Source organism: Oncorhynchus masou, chromosome 30 (assembly GCF_036934945.1).
Source record: "Oncorhynchus masou masou isolate Uvic2021 chromosome 30, UVic_Omas_1.1, whole genome shotgun sequence".
Lineage (NCBI taxonomy): Eukaryota > Metazoa > Chordata > Actinopteri > Salmoniformes > Salmonidae > Oncorhynchus > Oncorhynchus masou.
Window position 1 is genome coordinate 15,040,466 of NC_088241.1, and position 13,956 is coordinate 15,054,421.

At 44.2% G+C, this 13,956-nt stretch overlaps 1 protein-coding gene across 1 annotated transcript in view; it reads left to right on the top strand.

The window, feature by feature from the left end:
• LOC135521590 (triple functional domain protein-like) overlaps nt 1-13,956 on the top strand; it is an 84,107-nt gene that overhangs the window by 10,508 nt on the left and 59,643 nt on the right. The window contains exon 2 of the mRNA XM_064947312.1: nt 918-973. The gene's annotated coding sequence lies outside the window, so the exon portion shown is untranslated. The remainder of the gene's footprint in view (nt 1-917; nt 974-13,956) is intronic.

Here is a 13,956-nt window from a genome sequence, read left to right on the forward strand (position 1 = left end):
CCTGAAGATAGCTAGGTGAGACAACCACATAATCACAGTCATATTAAGTACATTTCATAAATAAGTGTTAGTTCAACAAAGGCAAGTTGTTTGGGGGGTGGATGGGGGAGGTTTCAATCGGATCATCATCATGTGAATTCCCCGTCACATGTCGTCGAGACACTTTAATTGTGACCTTAGTATAGCCTAACATAAAATCCACAACAACATCGAACAGCCACTGCAGTTCGCCGCCCATTTAATCCCTAGCAGCAGCATATGCTGGTTTGTCTTTTGAGAAGCAGGCAAAGTGGAGCTAAGCTGGAGCTATCCCGTGCCACTGATAGATGAATGACCCAGAAAGAAAACAGGGCTGTACTGCCCACAACACCACAGTACTGCCATAGACGTAGAAGTGAGTCAGTCTGTCAGAATGAAGAGAAAGCCTCACTTAACCCACTGTAATATGCCACTGTAAAAATCAGAGCAGACGATGACAGACTGTGTTTAACTTTAATGACTCCAGGTGAATTATCCAGCATTCCAGATTCAAAGATATCATTTTTTAAAGGCGGATGGCGGTAGAAAGATCTGCAGATTCCCGCTCAGGGATTCTATATCATGATTCATTCCTGTATTAGTTTGTCAGCTGTAAGTCATTTGGTGGCTTCATGTTCAATTCTGTTTACGTCCAAAATGGTACCCTATTCTCTGTATAATGCACTACTGTTGTATTGGGAATAGGGTGCCAGTTGTGACACAACCCATGTCTCATGCTGTTTCATGTCTTTGACTAGCCAGATACTGGGATCAAAGCAGCTCTTCCTTGTCCTCTCATCTGCAGGCAATAATCACATGCTCAAGGTCAGAAGAGATTCTCAAAGCCAGGCCACTGCGTTCATTCGCTGACTATTCTTTTTTCATCTTCATTTTTCTAGATTCTCTCCCTCTTTCAAAATGTGAGCCCAACTGGACGGACCCAGTCAACAAGCAGGTAATTTATTTACTTCATTCTTTTGCTTTGTCTTGGAATGTATTGTATAATTGTGCTACGCGTATGACTAGGCATCTTGGTCTGGGATACCCTCTCAGATATCTGTTTATGCCTGTTTGTGGTCAGGTTTGGGATACCCTCTCAGATATCTGTTTATGCCTGTTTGTGGTCAGGTTTGGGATACCCTCTCAGATATCTGTTTATGCCTGTTTGTGGTCAGGTTTGGGATACCCTCTCAGATATCTGTTTATGCCTGTTTGTGGTCAGGTTTGGGGAAGAAACAGAAACCGATCCTATCATATCTCGTTATGAGAGAGAGCATGGAAGACCTCTCATTTGAGCTCCCCTTATCTCTCTGCTTGGGTACATGGGTATACTGTACATACACAGCTATAATATATAGTATATTACATGGCTGCTGTTGCCAGTGACCTGCCCTTAGTGCACTCCAGCTGATTGAGAGTGAAAGTTAAGTACAGAGGGTCTGGTTTAACTGAAGGTCCTCATCACTTCCTCATCACTGCCATCAGAGCCTACCTGTAATGATCGTCGTAGGTGGAAGAAGGAGAGGACCAAGGTGCAGCGTTGTACGTGTTCATGATCTTTTAATTACACTGAACACTAAAATAACAAAAACGAAACAGTCCTGTCTGGTACAGAGACAGAAAACAACTACCCACAAATCAAGGTCGAAACCAGGCTGCCTAAGTATGGTTCTCAATCAGAAACAACGATTGACAGCTGCCTCTGATTGGGAACCATACCAGGCCAAACACATAGAAATACAAACATAGAACAAAACATAGAATGCACACCCCAGCTCACGCCCTAACCAACCTAAAATAGACACATAAAAAAGGAACTAAGGTCAGGACGTGACACTACCGGTGTATTTCTTTCATCATGGATGCTTTCTTGTGTGTCGTCATTTCCTATTAGGCTCTATATGGAGTCTTGAAGGTTGATGTAGTATAGAGTTTTCACCCGTGACATTCTTCATGGCTAACTGGTCACTGGCCTGCTTATTTCTCAACTAGGTGACACAAGGTGACACACGCAGACACACACACACAGACATGGCTACACTTCACCGCACTTGACTAGTTGGCACGTGGTCAACCAGACTGTCACCTGCTTATTAACTGAATGCCATCACGGTCTCTGTGTTCTTTCTGTTCAGAAGGCCTGTGTTGAAAAACACACATAGTCCAAACTTCACACCTAGACGGACTGGTTACTGATCGGTAGCATATTCTGTTTTCCACATTCTGTTTGGTGAAGTGAAATATTTAACACATTTGTATCTACTATGATGAACCTGTTCAATGCTGCACATTCATTTGCAGGTGTTTCATCTGCCAAGTTAATTATATAGGGTTAATAATGAGTTTCAATGAAGATATATGCTGACTCTGCTGTTACTAAAGATGTTCTGTGTTGGCTAGAGGGGAAAACGGTTATGTGTGAATTATTCAATAAAGTTGACCAAACATTTTTCTATCTGCTGAAAATTCCCTTTGGATATTTTGAATGCTACGTAGGTAGGAGAAGTAGGCTATGTTATGTCATGATTATTTTAGCTTACCTTCTGCTGGTGGCCAAAAATCAACCATGTGCGCTAGGTGTCATGTTCTTGTGAACAAATTACAATTCTCTTTCCATATTGATATGCTTGTATCAGTCCAATACAGAATATCAGTATGTCTTTCAGGCAAGCATTATGATCATTCTTTGCCTGTCTTTCATACTGATAGCAATGCATTTTTTTGTGGAAGATCTTAGCAGAACAGAAAGTGTAAGATTGTGTGTGATTGAAGTGTATAGGCTAAACCTTACTATAATCTCCCAGCAGAACACAGAACTGTCTCTCCCTTAATTGGGGCTTGCTGTGGATCAGGATTAGTAAGAGCAGTTCTGCTCTGTTCTGTTCTGTGTCCCTGTGGGAGAGACAGAGGCACACACACACACACACACACACACACACACACACACAAATATCTGCTCTCCAGAGGAGCGTCTGTCTTTGGCCGCTGCCAAACCTCTGCCTGTGCTGTCGGTAGAGATCAGACCTGCTATGGTGACAGGGTTGGGTTGGGATGGGCTAGGAGGGCTAGGTTAGGAGGGCTAGGATAGGAGGTATAGGATAGGATGGCTGGGATAGGAGGGCTGGGTTAGGAGGGCTGAGCTTTGCAAGGAGGTCTGGACTAGAAGCGCTGGACTAGGAGGGCTGGGCTAGGACAGCTGTGCTAGGAGGGTTGGGCTAGGAGGGCTCAGCTAGGAGGACTTCGCTAGGAGGGCTAGGATAGGCCATGCATTAAAACATGAGAGCACTCCTTTCATGTCTGTTGAAAGCAGGAGGAGAGGAGATGCTCGCTAGCTCTCGCTCACACACTCCCTCAGACTGTATTAATGAGATGAATACGATCATACAGTAGGAAGTGAGTAGCAGCAATAGACATTTACTCTGTGAACCATTTGCCCATATGGTTTATTGTCATTAATCCTATATACAGCCAAATGCATCTCAGATGGCGCAGCAGGATTCTCTAATGTAAGAACAGAGACACGTCTCTGGCTGCCATCTTTATTCTAAGAGCAATTCCAGGAAATCCCTTTGAGGACCATTAAGTCTCGTGTTTACACACAGAATGAGTCCAGAGTGTTTTCACTGTTCTCTGCTACGCGGCAGGGAGCGATGTACAGCAGGTGGAGGATCCTATTTCCATAAATGTGTGATTTTATACAGCAGCAGTACAGCTTGGTTCTCTGTTTGCATCCAGATAAATGTCCTGGATGACAGTTTGTCAGTGTCACCACACTCAGCAAGACATGCTGCAAAAGGCGCATAGATATTTTACTAAAATAATTGTGCGCCGCCCTATGGGACTCCCAATCACGGCGGATGTGACACAGCCTTGATTCGAACCAGGGACTGTAGCAACACCCCTTGTACTGAGATGCAGTGCCTTTGACCGTTGCGCCACTCGGGATGACTCCAATTGTTAAATAGCACAATAGAAGAACCTTAGCAGATTATCATCCCGTCTCAATAGGTACCTTGGTATTGCCTCTTGAGCCACCAGTGTTGTGAAGACATTAACATGACCAGTGCAATATTGCACTGTATAATAATGATATATATCACACTATACTGTATATTGCCCTATATTATTCTCCATATATCCCTGAGAGGTCCTAGCTGTCAGCAGTGTTCGTTCTCCAGGGAGGGCTGCATGCTACAGACAGTGGTAGAGTGATGTGGTGGTGGGGGAGGGAAGAGGGAAGTAGTGTTACCCAGTAATTGACTTAGTCCCACCCTCCTCCTGCAGGCCTGTTGGTCATGTGCCCCATATGTCTATGACAACACTGCTGAGGTCCTACCTGGGCTGCGTAGCATGTGAGCTCACAATATCATTTTCAATTATAGAGTACAGCTATTCTGAACAGAAAAGCATTTCTATTACTAGTGCAAAGATTATATATACCCTGTATATATCTCTCTCTCTCTATATATATATATACATTATACATTATACATATACTGGGCGGCAGGGTAGCCTAGTGGTTAGAGCGTTGGACCAGTAACCGAAAGGTTGCAAGTTCATAATCCCTGAGCTGACAAGGTACAAATCTGTTGTTCTGCCCCTGAACAGGCAGTTAACTCACTGTTCCTAGGCTGTCATTGAAAATAAGAATTTGTTCTTAACTGACTTGCCTAGTAAAATAAAGGTGAAATCAAATATATACAGTTGAAGTCGGAAGTTTACATACACTTAGGTTGTAGTCATTAAAACTAGTTTTTCAACAACTCCACAAATTTCTACTTTGTGCATGACACAAGTCATTTTTCCAACAATTATTTACAGACAGATTATTTCACTTATAACTCACTGTATCAAAATTCCAGTTGGTCAGAGGTTTACATACACTAAGTTGACTGTGCCTTTAAACAGCTTGGAAAATTCCAGAAATTATGTCATGGCTTTAATCTTCTGATAGGCTAATTGACAGGATCTGAGTCAATTGGAGGTGTACATGTGGGTGTATTTCAAGGTCAACCTTCAAACTCAGTGCCTCTTTGCTTAACATCATGGGAAAACCAAAAGAAATCAGCCAAGACCTCAGAAAAAAATTGTAGCCCTCCACAAGTCTGGTTCAGCCTTGGGAACTATTTCCAAAAGCCTGAAGGTACCACGTTCATCTGTACAAACAATAGTACGCAAGTATAAACACCATGGGACCAAGCAGCCGTCATACCTCTCAGGAAGGTGACGCCTTCTGTCTCCTAGAGATGAACATACTTTGGTGCGAAATGTGCAAATCAATCCCAGAACAGCAAAGGACCTTGTGAAGACCCTGGAGGAAACAGGTACAAAAGTATCTATATCCACAGTAAAACGAGTCCTATATCGACATCACCTGAAAGGCCCCTCAGCAAGGAAGAAGCCACTGCTCCAAAATAAAAAAGCCAGACTATGGTTTGCAACTGCACATGGGGACAAAGATCGTACTTTTTGGAGAAATGTCCTCTTGTCTGATGAAACAAAAATAGAACTGTTTGGCCACAATGACCATTGTTATGTTTGGAGGAAAAAGGGGGAGGCTTGCAATCTGAAGAACACCATCCCAACTGTGAAGCACGGGGGTGATAGCATCATGTTGTGGGGGTGCTTTGCTGCAGGAGGAACTTGTGCACTTCACAAAATAGATGGCATCATGAAGGCAGGAAAATGATGTGGATATATTGACGCAACAACTCAGGACATCAGTCAGGAAGTTAAAGCTTGGTCACAAATGGGTCTTCCAAATGGACAATGACCCCAAGCATTCTTCCAAAGTTGTGGCAAAATGGCTTAAGGACAACAAAGTCAAGGTATTGTTGTGGCTGTCACAAAGCCCTGACCTCAATCCTATAGAAAATGTATGGGCAGAACTGAAAAAGCGTGTGCGGATAAGGAGGCCTACAAACCTGACTCAGTTGCATCAGCTCTGTCAGGAGGAATGGGCCAAAATTCACCCAACTTATTGTGGGAAGCTGTGGAAGGCTACCCGACACGTTTGACCCAAGTTAAACATTTTAAGGCAATGTTACCAAATACTAATTGAGTGGATGTAAACTTCTGAACCACTGGGAATGTCATGAAATAAGTTAAAGCTGAAATAAATCATTATCTCTACTATTATTCTGACATTTCACATTCTTAAAATAAAGTGGTTATCCTAACTGACATAAGACAGGGAAGTTTTACTCGGATTAAATGTCAGGATTTGTGATTTGAGTTTAAATGTATTTGGCTATGGTGTATGTAAACTTCCAACTTCAACTGTATATATCTCTCTCTCTCTCTCTCTCTCTCTCTCTCTCTCTCTATTCCTCTCTCTCTCTCTCTCTCTCTCTCACTCTCTATTCCTCTCTCTCTCTCTGTATATATATATATATATATATATATATATATATATATATATATCTTTCTGTCTCCTCTTTTTAGTATTTTATCATGTTTTAATCTCATCTGCCGTCATCCTTCGCTGAATATGATGCTGTTCATGAAACTCTATCGTTGCTGTGAGGATCCAAGCTGTACCATTATAAGCCCAGCACCTCATGATGATCCTGTTAGAGGCTGCTCACTGCTCTCATTTACTCTCCCTTACTCCCCTGACTACATGACCCCGCACAGCTGTCTCCATGTCATACACCCCATGCTGCCATTCCCTACGCCTCTACACCCCCTGGCCCCTAACAGTAGGAGGCGGTGACAACCTGTATGATGCCTCGACCCTGCTCCCCTGTTCCACCCTGTCTGCCTGCCCCTGTCCCCCTGTCTCTCCTGCCTTCAGCACAACACAACAAACCCAATCCCACAGCCCACCTACTGTAACAGTGCTCTTTACTCCATTACAACCAGTCTTAATGCTAATTGTTAAGTTAACATGCCTCCACTCTCCTCCTTCCTCCTTGCCTCCTCTTCCGCTTCCAGGCCCCTTCCTGTGAGCAGTTGCTTGCTTGAGTCTCTCCGTTCCCACTCCTTAATTGCCTCCGTGTGTCTTCATACGCAAGGGACATGGAAATAATTCATGAGCAGTAATGAAAGCTGAAGTGTCACCACCTCAACCCAGCTCCCCTCCCTTAGTTCCTCCCTACCCTGGCCTCTCTCTATGGAGCGGAGTATAACAGAATATCAAATGAGCTCCAGAAACCACTTCCTTCTCTGGTTAAAACAGACCAAGGCTTGGGGGAATCAGGATCTGTCAGACTGTTTGAGCCAACCCTAGCAGCCATGTCCATGGTTATTATTATTTGACCTCGTTTTTTATCTCTCCAATTTCGTGATATCCAATTGGTAGTTTCAGTCTTGTCGCTGCAACTCCCGTACGGTCTCAGGAGAGGCAAAGGTCAAGAGCCATGCGTCCTCCGAAACACAACCCAACCAAACCACACTGCTTCTTGACATAATGCTCACTTAACCCGGAAGCCAGCCGCACCAATGTGTCGGAGGAAACACCGTGCACCTGGCAACTGTGTCAGCATGCCCTGGCCTGGCCCGCCACAGGACAAACCCTCCCCTAACCCGGACGACGCTGGGCCAATTGTGCGCCGCCCCATTAGTCTCCCGGTCGTGTCCGATACGGACAGAACCTGGACTCGAACCCAGAATCTCTAGTGGCACGGCTCGCACTGCCTTAGACCACTGCGCCAGTCTGCAGGCCATGTCCATGTTTATTATATATTCAGACAGCGAGATCCAACGGGTGGACCAACCACACTGTGTGATTCCAACAGCACGAAGGATCATCTGCAGCATTAGAATGCGAATAAAAGCCCATGTGGCAAATATTGAGAAAGACCCAGTCAGCGCCAGCTAGCAGAGCCTGTTACAGCATTTAGCTACAGCAGCGAAACTGCAAATCAAAACTGACAGTGAAAGCACAATCATTTACTACCTTCTCATCGAGCTAATGGATTTAGAAAGGTCACATTCATATTACGGACAGCATTAGGCGTCACCTAATGTCATAAAGGAATAGGCATCCTCGACGCAGCAGTCTATTAACTAACTGACCGCCTGGTGATGTCACCAGGCATGCCATAACTCCAGCGATCTTTTCAAAAGCTATTACAATAAAATGGCATTATTATATATATTTTTTATTTCACAGTATTATTCCAACCTGATATTGTGGAAATATATATAAAACACAGGAAAACTATTTGACTGCACTGAGTTTTTGACAGCACTGAGCCTTATTTATATAATAATATAAGTAATCAAATGACTTGCAAGAAACCAACAGTCTTTTTAGACCGAGACAACACAGGCCTTACTGTGGTTCAAACGTCCATTATTGCAGATTGAGACTGTAGTCCTGGTATGTTGATGAATTGATGAAGACAAACACTGACTGGTCTCAGATCAGACTCAGAGACTCAGCGTCCTGGCTGGGCGACAGAGAGGCAGCATGGTAGTGATCCAGGTCGCCTATTAATACACCCTGCCGCTGAGCCTCTGCTCATTTTCTCACTTTCTCTGTGTTAGCCTGGTTCAACCACACTGAACAATGCATTATCCACTGTTTCAGTCTGGTTTCACCAGGCTAACCCTGGGTGTTAGGAAAGGCAACACATCATCACACCTCGTTCCAGCCACAGCAACCTCAACCTGGGTATTATTCATTTACCCAAAACACATCCATGTTACCACTTCCTCTGGATTAGCTTGTTACCTGTGGATTTGACTCTTTAGTGTAATGTGGTCAGCACGAATGGATTACTATAGATGAGTTAATGTGGTGCGCTGCCAAAAGGAACATTGTTTCAGGAAAGCTGGATCTGGCTGAAGTTAATGTACTGGTTTACAGTTGTTACAAGTTACAACATAACACACCTTTCACAGTACTTTGTAGTCGAGAGAGAGTGAGTGTAGTAATGCACTATAAAAGAAATAACATGCCATTTGGGACACAGAGTGTCTGGCGGTCATTTCTGGTGTTTAAGCCACCTGTCCAGACCTCTGCTGCTGTGTCCATGGCCCCAATGTCCCCCCCAGAGTCAGTCAGTTCACAGGCAGCAGCACTCAGCCTGCCTAGAGAATGACAAAACACAGCCTGACAGCAGGCACTGCCCTCAGGGGGGAGACGCAACCCCTCTCACACACACACACACATTCATGCACACACACACCTCAGAGGACGGACATGGGACGGGAGACAACCTCAGAGAGAGCACTGCCGGTTCTGTTGCTAGAGAGCACTGATGCATGTGAGAGAGATGTTCTAGTCCTCTCTACACTCCCATCTTCAGCCTCTGGAAGGGCCCTCCTCCCCCACACCAACCAATAGGGAGGCAGAAATAGCTCTCATGGTCCAGAGATTGGGTTGGGTGGAGGTGGTGGTGTTGCACTGACTGTAATGTAAAGGAAGCTGAATGGGGTTTGGCTGGTTTTATTCCAAAGCTCTTAGCACAGGGGCCTGTTGACATGCTCATACAGAGCACTGGGGAGAACACAGAGATAGCAGATAACAAGCACCATCCTTCCTCACTGGTCCTCACTGGTCCTCACTGGTCCCTGGTCCTCACTGGTCCTCACTGGTCCTCCCTGGTCCCTGGTCCTCACTGGTCCCTGGTCCTCACTGGTACCTGGTCCTCCCTGGTCCTCACTGGTCCCTGGTCCATGGAGCTAAAGCTATTCTAGTGAGAGCCGTTCCTCTCTGCTGCCTCCTGGCTTGTTCATGAGCTGAATAGTGTGAGAAGGGAAGAGACATGCAGATTCTCTCCACAGGACTCTGTAAGTAGCTACCTTGTGGAATGATATTCTCATCCCTGATGGTTTCATGGCTAGTGAGGCTCTCTTCTTTCTTCACCAAACAATGGCCTATTTATGGAGACAGTCAGTGCTGAATCAGGACAGGACAAAAAACTATTTATTTCTGATATTGTCATTTATTTTTTGTCATGTATTTTTCTATGATTCATCTGTTTAGTTGTGCTTGTTGCCCTTGTAACAGTCGTTTTTACAATTGGCTGATTATGGCTGTGCTCATCAGAATGGGAATTTCTCAGTTATCATGATGCTAATATGATTGTGTCACGTTCCAGTATGGAGAACATTTTTAAAACAGAGGGAATCATGGGAACGACTACCTGAACATATCCAATAAGAAACACTTATTTTAGTTTTCCATTTAAAAATGTTTTGCTACAGTATGCCCTACTGAACATGACCTATGTCATCTAGTTTGGAACATGGCTTTGTCTGGTCAGTCTTCATGTTCTCCTTCATGTGTTGGGAGTCTTTCTTTCATCCTGACACTTGATACTGTTTGTCCTCCACTGCTCTCCTCTCCTTTCAGAGATCCCTGTAGATAATTGGTCCTTTCATTTCATCCTCTAGTGGCAAATTAGGTCACCGAGCTGAGAGAAAAGCGGGTGGTCATGTGTTGAATGACTAAGAAACTATTTTGGACTATTTTCTAAAAAAAAGATTATTAATTGCTGCAGACATGATGAGGGCAAAGCTGTTGTTTATTGTCGTAGATGTGTTACTTAGGCTATGTCTGTTTTTTAGGGTGGGTGGGGCGGGGGGTTAGAGTTGTTATGCTTTATTTATCTCACCGTGCTGTGGGGATTTGGTGTGATGTGGCTTGTTTGTTCCTCTGGGGGAGCTGTAGACTGAGCCTGTCCAAAGGGCAGGACAGCGTAACTGAACAGAAAGAGCTCAGCTCGTCTGAGGAGGTCATTATCTCTGACTGTGTCGACTTGGACCTGCTCCAGTACCATGCCATCACTATTACCATTATCTTGGCTAAGGTAATCCAAAGGCAGCCTGGCAGCTAGCTACGACACAAGGCTCTCATCTGGTGTGGACACCACAACCCATTATGCAGAACTAGTCTGTATAAAGATGCTTGGAAGGAGTTTTGAGTTTGACCCAGATAAAATACCCAGACTGTGAATGTCCTTCTGCCTCAATCTGAGGGCAAAGGAGTGGGTGTCTGACTCAACAGATTGTAAGAGTATTTATAGTCATGGTTGAATTTGTAACTGACAGATCTTTAAGATAATTGTAATGACTCTTCCAAGAGAAGATACACACAGGCCGACACCATTATGTTGTCAATTAGATTAAAAAATATATATTGATTGTTTCAGATCTCTGCAATGTAGCCAGGCCTGTGTGGAAAGGAATGAAGAAGGATGAACATTTGTGTTGAGAAAAAGTGCACTGGCATTAAAACTTTTAATATTTCAAGAGGCTGTCGTATGTATGTGTCTCTAACACAGTGATGACTATAGAGAAAAGGTTGGTAGGTAGAACATAGGAATGCTGGGGATGCAAGCTGATCCTAACTGTTATAGGCCAATTCCTATTTTGCCCTGTTTATCAAAAGTGTTGGAAAAACAATAATCAACTGACTGGGTTTCTTGACGTCTATAGTATTCTCTCTGGATTGCAACCTGGTTTCCGTTCAGGTTATGGATGTGTCACTGCAACCTTAAAGGTCCTAAATTATGTCACCATTGCCCTTGATTGAAAGGAATGTTGTGCTGCTATTTATATTGACGGCCAAAGCTTTTGATAAGGTAGACCATTCCATTCTTGTGGGCCGGCTAAGGAGTATTGGTGTCGCTGAGGGGTCTTTGGCCTGGTTTGCTAATTACCTCTCTCACAGAGTGCAGTGTATAAAGTCAGAACATCTGCTGTCTCAGCCACTGCCTGTCACCAAGGGAGTACCCCAAGGCTCGATCCTAGGCCCCACACTCTTCTCAATTTACATCAACAACATAGCTCAGGCAGTAGGAAGATCTCTCATCCATTTATATGCAGATGATACGATCTTAAACTCAGCTGGCCCCTCCCTGGATTTTGTGTTAAAAGCTCTAAAACAAAGCTTTTTTATTGTCCAACAAGCTTTCCCTGCCCTTAACCTCGTTCTGAACACCTCCAAAACAAAGGTCATGTAAGAAGAATGCCCCTCTCCCCACCGGTGTGATTACTACCTCTGAGGGTTTAGAGCTTGAGATAGTCACCTCATAAAGGTACTTGGGGCTAGACGGTAAACTGTCCTTCTCTCAGCACATATCAAAGCTGCAGGCTAAAGTTAAATCTAGACTTGGTTTCCTCTATCGTAAGTGCTCCTCTTTCACCCCAGATGCCAAACTAACCCTGATTGAGATGACCATCCTACCCATGCTAGATCACAGAGACGTAATTTATAGATCGGGAAGGGTGCTCTCGAGCGGCAAGATGTTCTTTACTATTCGGCCGTCTGATTTGACTCCAATGCTCCTTATAGGACACATCACTGCACTCTATATTCCTCTGTAACTGGTAATCTCTGTATACCCGTCATGAGACCCGCTGGTTGATGCTTATTTATAAAACCCTGTTTGGCCAACTCCCCCCTATCTGAGATGCCTACTGCAGCCCTCATCCTCCACATACAACACCCGTTCTGACAGTCACATTCTGTTAAAGGTACCCAAAGCACACACATCCCTGGGTCGCTCGTCTTTTCAGGTCACCGCAGCTAGCGAGTGAAACGAGCTGCAACAAACACTCAAACTGGACTGTTTTATCTCAATTTCTTCATTCAAAGACTCAGCCACGGACACTCTTACTGACAGTTGTGGCTGCTTCGCGTGATGTATTGATGTCTCTACCTTCTTGCCTTTTGTGCTGTTGTCTGTGCCCAATAATGTTTGTACCATATTTTGTGCTGCTACCATGTTGTGTCGCTACCATGTTGTTGTCGTGTGGTGTTGCAACCATGCTGTGTTGTCATGTGTGGCTGCCATGTTATGTTATTGTCTTAGGTCTCTCTTTATGTAGTGTTGTGGTGTCTCTTGTCGTGATGTGTGTTTTGTCCTATATTTGTATTTTTAATCCAAGGCCCCGTCCCCGCAGGAGGCCTTTTGCCTTTTGGTAGGCCATCCTTGTAAATACGTTTTTATTCTTAACTGACTTGCCTAGTTAAATAAAGGTTAAATAAAAAATAAAAAAAAAAATATATATAAAAATTGAATTTGCTACTTGGGGATGTTTTTGGCTAGGTTCTATGGGCTTTCCTTGACTAAAAAGCATGCTCAATGTAGAATCCCCATTGAAATAAAAAATGTTGCCCTATGAATACCTTGCTCCTCTACGGTAAGCCTTGGATTGGTTCAGCTCTTTGCTAGTCTCTAAACAGACAGACTGGCAGGTGTCTCAAGTAGCATCTAATCTCTATTATAAAGAAATGACAATGTGTGGAAGGTTATAGGTGTAGGTCTAATGAATAAACCCCCTTTATTCAAACCATGTGGAGAGCCATGGTGGAGGTTTAAGCCAAGTAAGTAAGGAAGAGAAAACACCACTATAATGAATATGAATTGGAATTGCAGACCTTTACCATACCATAGTATGTTGTAACATTAGTTCACTTGCTATAATAACATTAAGAATCAACGGAAGGTGACCTCTCATCTAAGCTGTGCCCTATTTTCCTTTCTCCCCCCTGGGGGCAGTGGAGACCGGATGGAGGATTTGGGGCTGGATCCCTCCCTCCTTGGTGTGCCTGTGCCCTCACTGTGACTGACTGGGCAGTGTGTACTGACACCTACTGGACTGGGAGGGAGGGACCACAGACTGCAGGAACCAGGCGCTGGGCTGCATCTGAAATGGCACCCTATTCACTATATAGTGCACTACTTTTGACCCGGTTTTAACACGGTTATAAAATGGTAATGTGGACAGTGATTCTTTCTGTCTCACATAAACACATTATTCACATGATGTGCATTTTTGAGATCTCTTTGCCCTGGTTACACGGATGTTGGTGACAGGCAGCCATATTGAGGAGGACAGTTTGAATATGTTAGTAAACGCTGGGGAAAGAAGGAGGCACGATCTGCATACTGCATTTAGCTTCTTAGTTCAATGTTTACATGCTTGGCTGTCTAGCACTGTGGCTGAGAAGGAGAGGCTTTTTCCACCCTATGGTAC